This window comes from Stegodyphus dumicola, chromosome X1 (assembly GCF_044657685.1).
Source record: "Stegodyphus dumicola isolate Sdum_Otavi_A_Nest chromosome X1, ASM4465768v1".
NCBI classification, from domain to species: Eukaryota; Metazoa; Arthropoda; class Arachnida; order Araneae; family Eresidae; genus Stegodyphus; species Stegodyphus dumicola.
Genome location: NC_140780.1, coordinates 233,988,938 through 233,997,452, shown reverse-complemented (window position 1 = coordinate 233,997,452; position 8,515 = coordinate 233,988,938). Strand labels below are relative to the sequence as shown.

The following is an 8,515-nucleotide window of genomic DNA, read 5'->3' as shown; positions in this document are numbered from 1 at the left end:
ACTAAAGTTACATCATCAAAAAACCGTTAAATTTTCTAGCCATCCTTAATTTTCTCTAAAAGACCAGAAATGAATAATATAGTTTAGGAAAATAAGCCAGCTTTTCGGATTTCTTTGGTCAGGAAACATTATAAGGTATTTCTCCCACTTTCCTAGCATGCCTTCGTGATGTAGTGGTTCTGCACGCTGGGCCGGTGTTCCAGAGGTCCGTGGTTCGATTCCCGGCGAAGGCGGTTGCTAATTTTTCATCTTGCTTGCTTATAAAAAATCCTAATGTGTCTACATTGGCCCCCCGAACTAAAAGGGTGTTGGATGAGGTTTCTCCCCACCCAGGATTTGGCAAAAGGGTCCCCTAAAAACCCCAGTCACCCTTTAAAAAGGGGACTAAATAAGGTATTTCTCCCACTTTCCTAGCGTGCCTTCGTAGTGTAGTGGTTCTTCACGCTGGGCCGTTATTCCAGAGGTTCGTGGTTCGATTCCCGGCGAAGGCGGTTGCTAATTTTTCATCTTGCTTGCTTATAAAAAATCCTAATGTGTCTACATTGGCCCCCGTACTAAAAGGGTGTTGGATGAGGTTTCTCCCCACCCAGGATTTGGCAATAGGGTCCCCTAAAAACCCCAGTCGCCCTTTAAAAAGGGGAGTATATAAGGTATTTCTCCCACTTTCCTAGCGTGACTTCGTAGTGTAGTGGTTATGCACGCTGAGCCGGTATTCCAGAGGTTCGTGGCTCGATTCCCGGCGAAGGCGGTTGCTAATTTTTCATCTTGCTTGCTTCCAAAAAGTCCTAATGTCTCTGCAACATTACGTTTTACTTTTATCATCTACTTCAGAAAAACCTCTCTGCTGATAACAGGGAAACGATTTCATCCTTTCTACGTAAAATTATAGAAACCGTCAAATACAGAACCTATTTCTTGAATTTATCAAGCAGCTGATCTCTGTTAATTCTTTATCTTAAAACGCATGCAATGTTCCAAGATACATTGCAGTCTTACTGCCACCGCGATCCCTAACCTCACTCCGATGCATTTCTGGTTCTAGAGTTATCTGAAATATAGGGTGTACGCGTCTCCACGAGATTTGTCAGAAATGATGTTATGAAAGGTGAGTTATGCAGACTCCTCCTGCGATGTTACGTTCATACTGTCATCAACAATCTCCCGCATGCAATGCGTTATCGTCTGCGACAGAAAGCAGTTGAAAACTTGTAATTCCTATAAAAGCTTCTTTCTCTCTCCCTTCTTGTGTTGTCATTGGTTCTTTACAGTACTGTTCTTCGCCGGCAATTTTCAACGTACGTGTATCGTTCCAACGCCTATGTTTTTTTCAATGCGCGGATCAATTTGCGCAGGAAAAAAGTAGGCGTTACCATTGGAAAATTTCGAATTTGTTTCACTGTAACCGTAGCCGTGAGAGCTCTGTTGTTTTAAATCATCACAATCTCAAACGCATACCTTCAAATAACAATATTTGAAACATCATTTCGATTCGTTGAGCAGGTAGACGGCTGTGTATTCTTATACCGTGGAAGTATTTTATGACCACCTTGTATATACGTAAGATGAAAAATATGTAAATCAAAATTATAACTTAAATTGGCAATAGCTCCGTTAAAGTTCATTTTAGTTTGTGTATCTCCCCTTTTTCTATTCTAAAAGTAGCAACTGTTTATAATTTTCTGAACTATGCTTTTTCAAAATTACACCGTTTCATGCTTTCGTATGTAATCCTGCAGTGCGAACAGCTCTTATCTAATTACAGAACAAAATTTCAGCAAAGACCCGTCACTTTATCTCTCGCTGCTTCTGAGTGCCTGCTTTACTTTCCCTCCTCTTTGCCTTTATTCTTGCTAACACGCGTCGCTGTCCTCTCTGCTTCATCCGTTGTCTAAGATGTAAAGTTCAAAGAATCTTATGAAGATTGGGTGCATATTGCACCCATGAGGATATATGAGCCTGATTATGCGTCTCAAGGCATGCTTTACCAAAAATTAAAATTATGTGATGTATCTACGGCCAAGTCTTTCTGAAAGTATCTTCTTTGTATGCATCATTCGAACTACGCAGTACAAGTACCTATAACTGCCCAAATCCATTCCAACTCTCGCACAATCGACAAAATAATTACATATTATATGCCGCCCAACCGGTAGAGTGGTTAGCGTCGTTGACTGCCGTGCCGAAGGTATATATGTTTGTAAATGTATAGTGTTCGTGAGGCATGACGGCACTCTAAATATGAGGCATGCCGAAAGTCCTCTCGAGAGGTTGATGGTAGGGGAAGAGGGGTGAGAGACCCTCGGACCCGTTATCCCGGGGTGCTTTCCATCAAAATTAGGGGGGGCGGAACTGAGATAAATCGCACTGTCACCTGTAAGGTGCTCAAGGATGTTGCCAACGACAGGCGTATCTTGCGCTCCTTGCCACGAGGAATTTCGTGGACTTGGGCTGACTATGCATTAATTATTAACAGATTATATTACATAAATATTACATATATGTACGCATTAGTGAACAAATGATTATATTACATACACATATATATATATAATTACAAAAAAATTATTTTGAAAACAAAACACAAACATGCGCAGCATTTTCGCGCATTAAGCTGCAGAAAAATAATCATTAAAGATATAAAGTAAGAAATTTAGAACTAATATTTCACAAAGACCAGAAATTGAAATTGATAATTAATATATATATATATATATATACAATTAACTTTCTATATTTCTTTCCTTCATTTTATGTCAACAACATCTTTTTGTATTGAAAAGATGAAATTTTTGTCAAAAACTGATCTTCAAAACATTTTTTTTCTTATTTTGCGCAGAATCGGAAATCATTCCTCTAGAAAACATTTTTCAATTTGAAGATTTGTACTTTGAAACATCAACAGTTGCATGCCCCTCTGTTTTGCGTAAACGTTGAAATTTGAATGATTTCAGAAACAACGAAATGTAAAAGGATATTTTAAAACGTTTTACAGTTTAAAAATATTGTGGAAAATGAACGTTTTCGTTTAGAATTTTAAAGAGGAATGTCTCCAATAAATTTTAATTCCTGATAAGGCATAATTTATTTAATATCACAAAACCAAAATAGTTTATGATTGAATTGGTGTATTTAATTATGGAAAACCACACTAGGGCGATCTGCCTAAGGGGAGGGATACCTTCGTGGAGGACTTTCGAAGGGAAACTGGCTCGTATACACGTTACACATGGGGAAAACCACGAAAACACCCATGCAGCCAGCCCGTTCGCGGGATTCGAACCTCGGGCCGAACTACCAGTGTTCAGCGACTTTACCACTCGCCGCTGGTGGGCAGTTTATGCTTAAAATATTTTCATGACGTGATTGTAGTGTGAAATCTATTCGTTAAGGAAGATAATTCGGCGAATAATAAAATAATCTACTTTCCTTGAAATTTTCATGTCGCATCATTTCTTTGCACTCTCCTATAAAAATACTTTAATACATTTTTGAGTAAAATTTTAGCTAAAAAGATAGCTACTTAATATATCAGTTACGTCTTCCAAAAACAAAATTCGTAAACAGGATTTATGCCTTCGGATACTGTCAGGCATCTGATGATAAAAAATGCTCGGCTACGTCTTGAATAATGAAGTCTTTCCTAGTTAAATAAATGCAAAAGATTCCATCTGGTATTAATTTCTGAGAGTATAGTCCTTTTTTTTTTTTACTTTACTTTTATTGGTTTCATGAATATTAAACGTACCGCCTGAAAAACAGAGAATTGGGTTTATGTTCAGTTCGCTCAGTAGTAGCAACTACTTACTTAATTAAGTTATCACTATTTGTACCACAAAATCCTTACTATTTGTTGCCTCAGGAATGCAATTTTAGTGTGTTACTCGAATGAAATTTTAGTAATTTTAGTGCAATTAACTCGAATGCAATTTTAGTGTTTTTTGTTAACTATGATGAAGAATATATTTTTCTATAAAATTAATATCATTTAAAGGGAAAAATATAGAATCCACGTATTTTCTCGAGAGGAATTATTTAGGCTTTTGGATTCTTTTTCCGTACATTATATTTTATTAGATTCTACATATGTTGCTCCTGAAAAAGAAGAACTGAATCGACACTTAATGAAAAGGTACTATATTTAATCTTTTAGGTCGCTAATTATTCATTCGGTTAATGAACAGTTATTAATAATTATGAATTAATATTAACTTCGTTCAAAATTTAGAATTTTTTAATTCATTTTTCGTGAAAGACTTAACTTTCTTATTAAAATTAAGTTCATAAAAATGGTAAGTATGCTATTATCGATGTGTTCGAATGTTGGCAACGTAATGGGCAAAATATAGTGCTACTATTCTCTTCCATAGGAGGAGACTTCATAAGTTAGTTAATTTTAATCTGCGCTCAGTTCCCGCCTCCTCTTCGTGGGGTGTGAATTTTTTTTCCCTATATTACATTAAATTTAGCGTAGATCGAACGAAATGTACGGAAATCAGGAATTCTGTTTAATATAAACATTTTGTTTCAAACTTAAAAACATGAAGGATTTTCAAAATATAATACGTAGAGCTACACAATAATGTCTAAAATAATATTTACATTAACGAGAACTTTTTTTATAAACACCCCTCCCCTCTAATTTTTAATGATAAACTCGTACTCTGAAGTTTTAAAAAAGGAAGTTTTATTGCTGTTATTATTGTTTCTATTTACTTTTAAATTTCGTTAAGCTCGCCGAATGCAATTACTATTGCTAAAAAATATACATTTCCGTATTTCGCAACATTTACCGTATGTAAGTATTCCTCTTATGTTTCTTTGTAATGTAGTTCTCAGGACTCCTAACTAACAACTGAAAGACTTGAGCTTGATTCCGCAGTTGATTTCTCAAGATTTTATGACTCAGAAAACCTAATATGTCTACGCACTGATTGCGAAAGATGTTCAGAAATTATGGTGTATTTAATTATGGCAAAGCACACTAGGGCTATCTGCCTAAGGGGAGGGATGCCTTCGTGGAGGACTTTCTAAGGGAAACTGGCTCGTATACACGTTACACATGGGGAAAACCACGAAAACACCCATGCAGCCAGCCCATTCGCGGGATTCGAACCTCGGACCGAACTGCCAGTGTTCAGCGACTTTACCGCTCGGCCGCTGGTGGGCTCAAAGATGTTCAGAAAACGCGGAATCTAGAACGTTATCTCCGTTTTCAAAATTAATATAAACTTTCAGTGGGTCTAAAATGAGTTGAACCAAAATAGAACCAAAATACAAGTTTTTTAGATTACTCTAGGAGATGACGTTTCATGTAAAAGCAGTTTTATTCTAAAAGCAAACTGAAAGTTCTTATAAACATTTTCAAAATTTAATACGAAAGTTATTTTGACTCAGTTTCCATCCCTTAAAACCCTATTGGGCCACTGTTTTCCGTAATAATATCATCAATTCTGTCACTGATAGAAACGTTTAAAAGGAGAAGAAAGCCGTTCTGAATTCCGAATAACATTTCTATCGACAGGGTGAAAGTTACATATTAGATGAATGAAAATACTGCCGTATTATAATCAATTAGAAATCAGTAATTCAATCAGAAAAAACAGAAAACAATCACTCAAGAGCAGCTTTTAACGAAAAGACTGCCAGCCTGAAATTCTTTGTGAATGGAAAATTGTGAAGACTGGACATGTTAATCAAAAATGTACCGGCGACAAGCCATGAAGAAAACCTCATGACTTGTCGCCGGTGATGTTGTAAATCTCATTTCAGTTTTCCAATTGCACTATGTTTAGCATTTGAAGTAAAGACTGCTTGCACTGTTTACAAACCTCAGTTTGAGATCATAGTGCTTAACAAGCCAAGTAATTCCAGTCAGAGCCGGCTAAAGGCATAAGCGATATAGGCAACCGCCTAGAGCTCCAATTTTCTGAGGACGCCAGCTGTATTGGTCTAACAGCTTAGCTGGTGGGTAATAAATAGTGGATGCGTAATAAATAAGTAAAGGCATATTTTGCTCTAAATTATTAATATGTTTAATTTTCACAGGACAGCAAATGTACTAAGGTGCCGAATGTGCTGCAGTCGGGGCAGATCACTGCAATCAGCGCAGTCCATTTGAACATGCAACTGCGCAGAGAGACTGCCAGTGTTCTACAAATGCTTCTGATATACATGAAGACAGACTACAAAAGACTATCAATAAGCTAAAATTGCGTTTCCTGGAAATAATTAATCACTTTAAAGGTTATAACAGATTGTAGTGGAAGATGCGATAACGAAAGGTCAGTGTTTCCTGACAAGAATCCGTTATCAAAATAGAGATTGACTGAGTTCGTTTCCCTAATTGTGCCTCTGACGATAGAATAATATGTTTCCAGTATTTTCAGACGTAATAGGAGGAGCTATGACACAGTGTGCTGCACGAATAGTCGATAACATAAAGATCAAAGTACCTTCGTTTATCCTACGAAGAATAAGAAAACCTTTCAAGCAAAATGATTATTTCTCCAATGGCATTTCACCTGAATAGCTTAAGTTGCTTATTCTAATGCCACTAAAATAAATATCTAGAAAATGTTTAACTCTGTTTTCTATTTGTAAGCAACTTGACTATTAAACACTTCTTCTGACGGCCTCCGCTAGTCTTCAAAATTATCCAACTGACGTATTCTTGCTTAATTTTATCCTTTCTTGAAAAGCAGTTGCTTTTTTTTTTTTTTTTTTTTTTTTTTTTTTTTTTTTTTTTGCGAGTTGGCCACAAAATCGAGAACTTACAGGATGTTTCTGAAATGTTGGTCACTTTTTCAGAATCTCAATTAATCGGTTTTTCGAAGACGGAAGTTAATTCTTATATATTTTCAAAACAGTTCTGTCCAGTTAAGAAAGATTAGTTTGGTTTATTTGATTGTGTAAAGCTCGCGAGGTCTATCTGCCTAATGGAAAGGATACTTTCATGTAGGAATTTTTAAGGGAAACTGGTTCGTATACACTTTAGACATACGGAAAATCATGAAAAGGCCCGTTCAGTCAACCCGTTCGCCAGGATTCGATCCCATGTCAAATTACCAGTGTTCAGAAACTTTACCGTTCGGTCACTGGTAGGCCACAGTTAGGAAAGGATATTACTGTTCTGTTATCTCACAAGCATAACAGTAATATCTGCATGTTGAGCTTGTGTCGGTGTCAGCTGTAGGGGTGTCTTAAATAGTATTAGAGGGGTGTCTTAAATAGTATTAGAGGGGTGTCTTAAATAGTATTAGCGAGGAAAATCACTGTTTAACACAAAAAGTAAAGAGCTAGTGTTATTGTGTACCAATATTTTTTCTCAAAATCAGGAAGTAATACTTAACCTTCATAATCTCAGAGATTCCCGCCCCCATCAGAATTTTTGACTGATCAAACTAAATTTTTTGCTGCAACTGCATATTATTTATATCTTGATCAGTAACCGTTCTATCCTGAATTGAGACTATTGAGGCTATTTTTGCTGTAATAGAAGTGACTAACTAAACTTCTTTCCCCCCCCTTTAACTAAGATGAAGTCTTCGGAACAAAACTTAAAATATGAACATTTATAGTTAGGTTATAAATTAATGCATAATGATTCTTGAAAAGGTTCATGTATCACTGATAAACTTGACTGTTCTGAACTACAATTCAGCCGGGCCCAGTGTGTAAGAAATTTTATGTGGAAATATATTTTAATCGCCAAAGAGGGCGTAAATCTTTCATGATGTTATACTTCTTGTTCTTGGGTCTGGTAGTGCCAGTTGAATGTGTGTTAGACGTGAATAAACTTGGCAGTTTTGAAAAATGATTCGTAATGTTCGTTTACCTTGGTGATTACTGTGGGTAAAAAAAGTATTTGCACACCTATATTTTTGCTTGCAATTCATAAAAAGAAGCATTGAGAAATAAAAAAATTGTATTGCCAAATCAAAATAAGTTTAATCATCCAAAACAAACAGAAAAATTACAATAATATAAATAACAATGCTTTTTTGTAACAAAATTAAAATATCTCGTATCAAAAAAAGTATTTGCACACGTGCATGAATACAAAAGAAATAAAATATATAAGCAAATTTCAAATAACTAATATTTAGTATGCATTCCTTTAGCATCTATTACTGCTTGCAATCTTGCTGGCATTGATTTAATTAAATTTTCTGTAACAGTAGGGTCAGTATTCGACCATTCTTCAATAAGAGCTTGTTTAAGGGCAGATTTGCTTGAAATCTTCCTTTTTCTTATTTTTAAATCCAAAGAATTCCACAAATTTTCCAAAGGATTTAAGTCTGGTGATTGTGGTGGAGTGGCAAGTTTTCTGAGTACATTATAAAGCATCCACATACGTGTTATACCGGCAGTGTGCTTGGGATCGTTGTCTTGCTGAAAATAGTACGAATTACTAATACCCAATTTTATTGCACTTTGTGGCACGTTATCTCGCAACACATCAATATAGGTTCGAGCTGACATATTCCCATCAATGAAACACAAATTACCAACTCCT

At 35.9% G+C, this 8,515-nt stretch overlaps 1 non-coding gene across 1 annotated transcript; it reads left to right on the top strand.

Moving 5' to 3' along the window:
* The first annotated feature begins 417 nt into the window (after nt 1–417).
* Nucleotides 418–491, top strand: TRNAN-GUU (transfer RNA asparagine (anticodon GUU)). The gene has a single exon. It is a non-coding gene; the product is annotated as a tRNA-Asn (tRNA).
* The last annotated feature ends 8,024 nt before the right edge of the window (nt 492–8,515 follow it).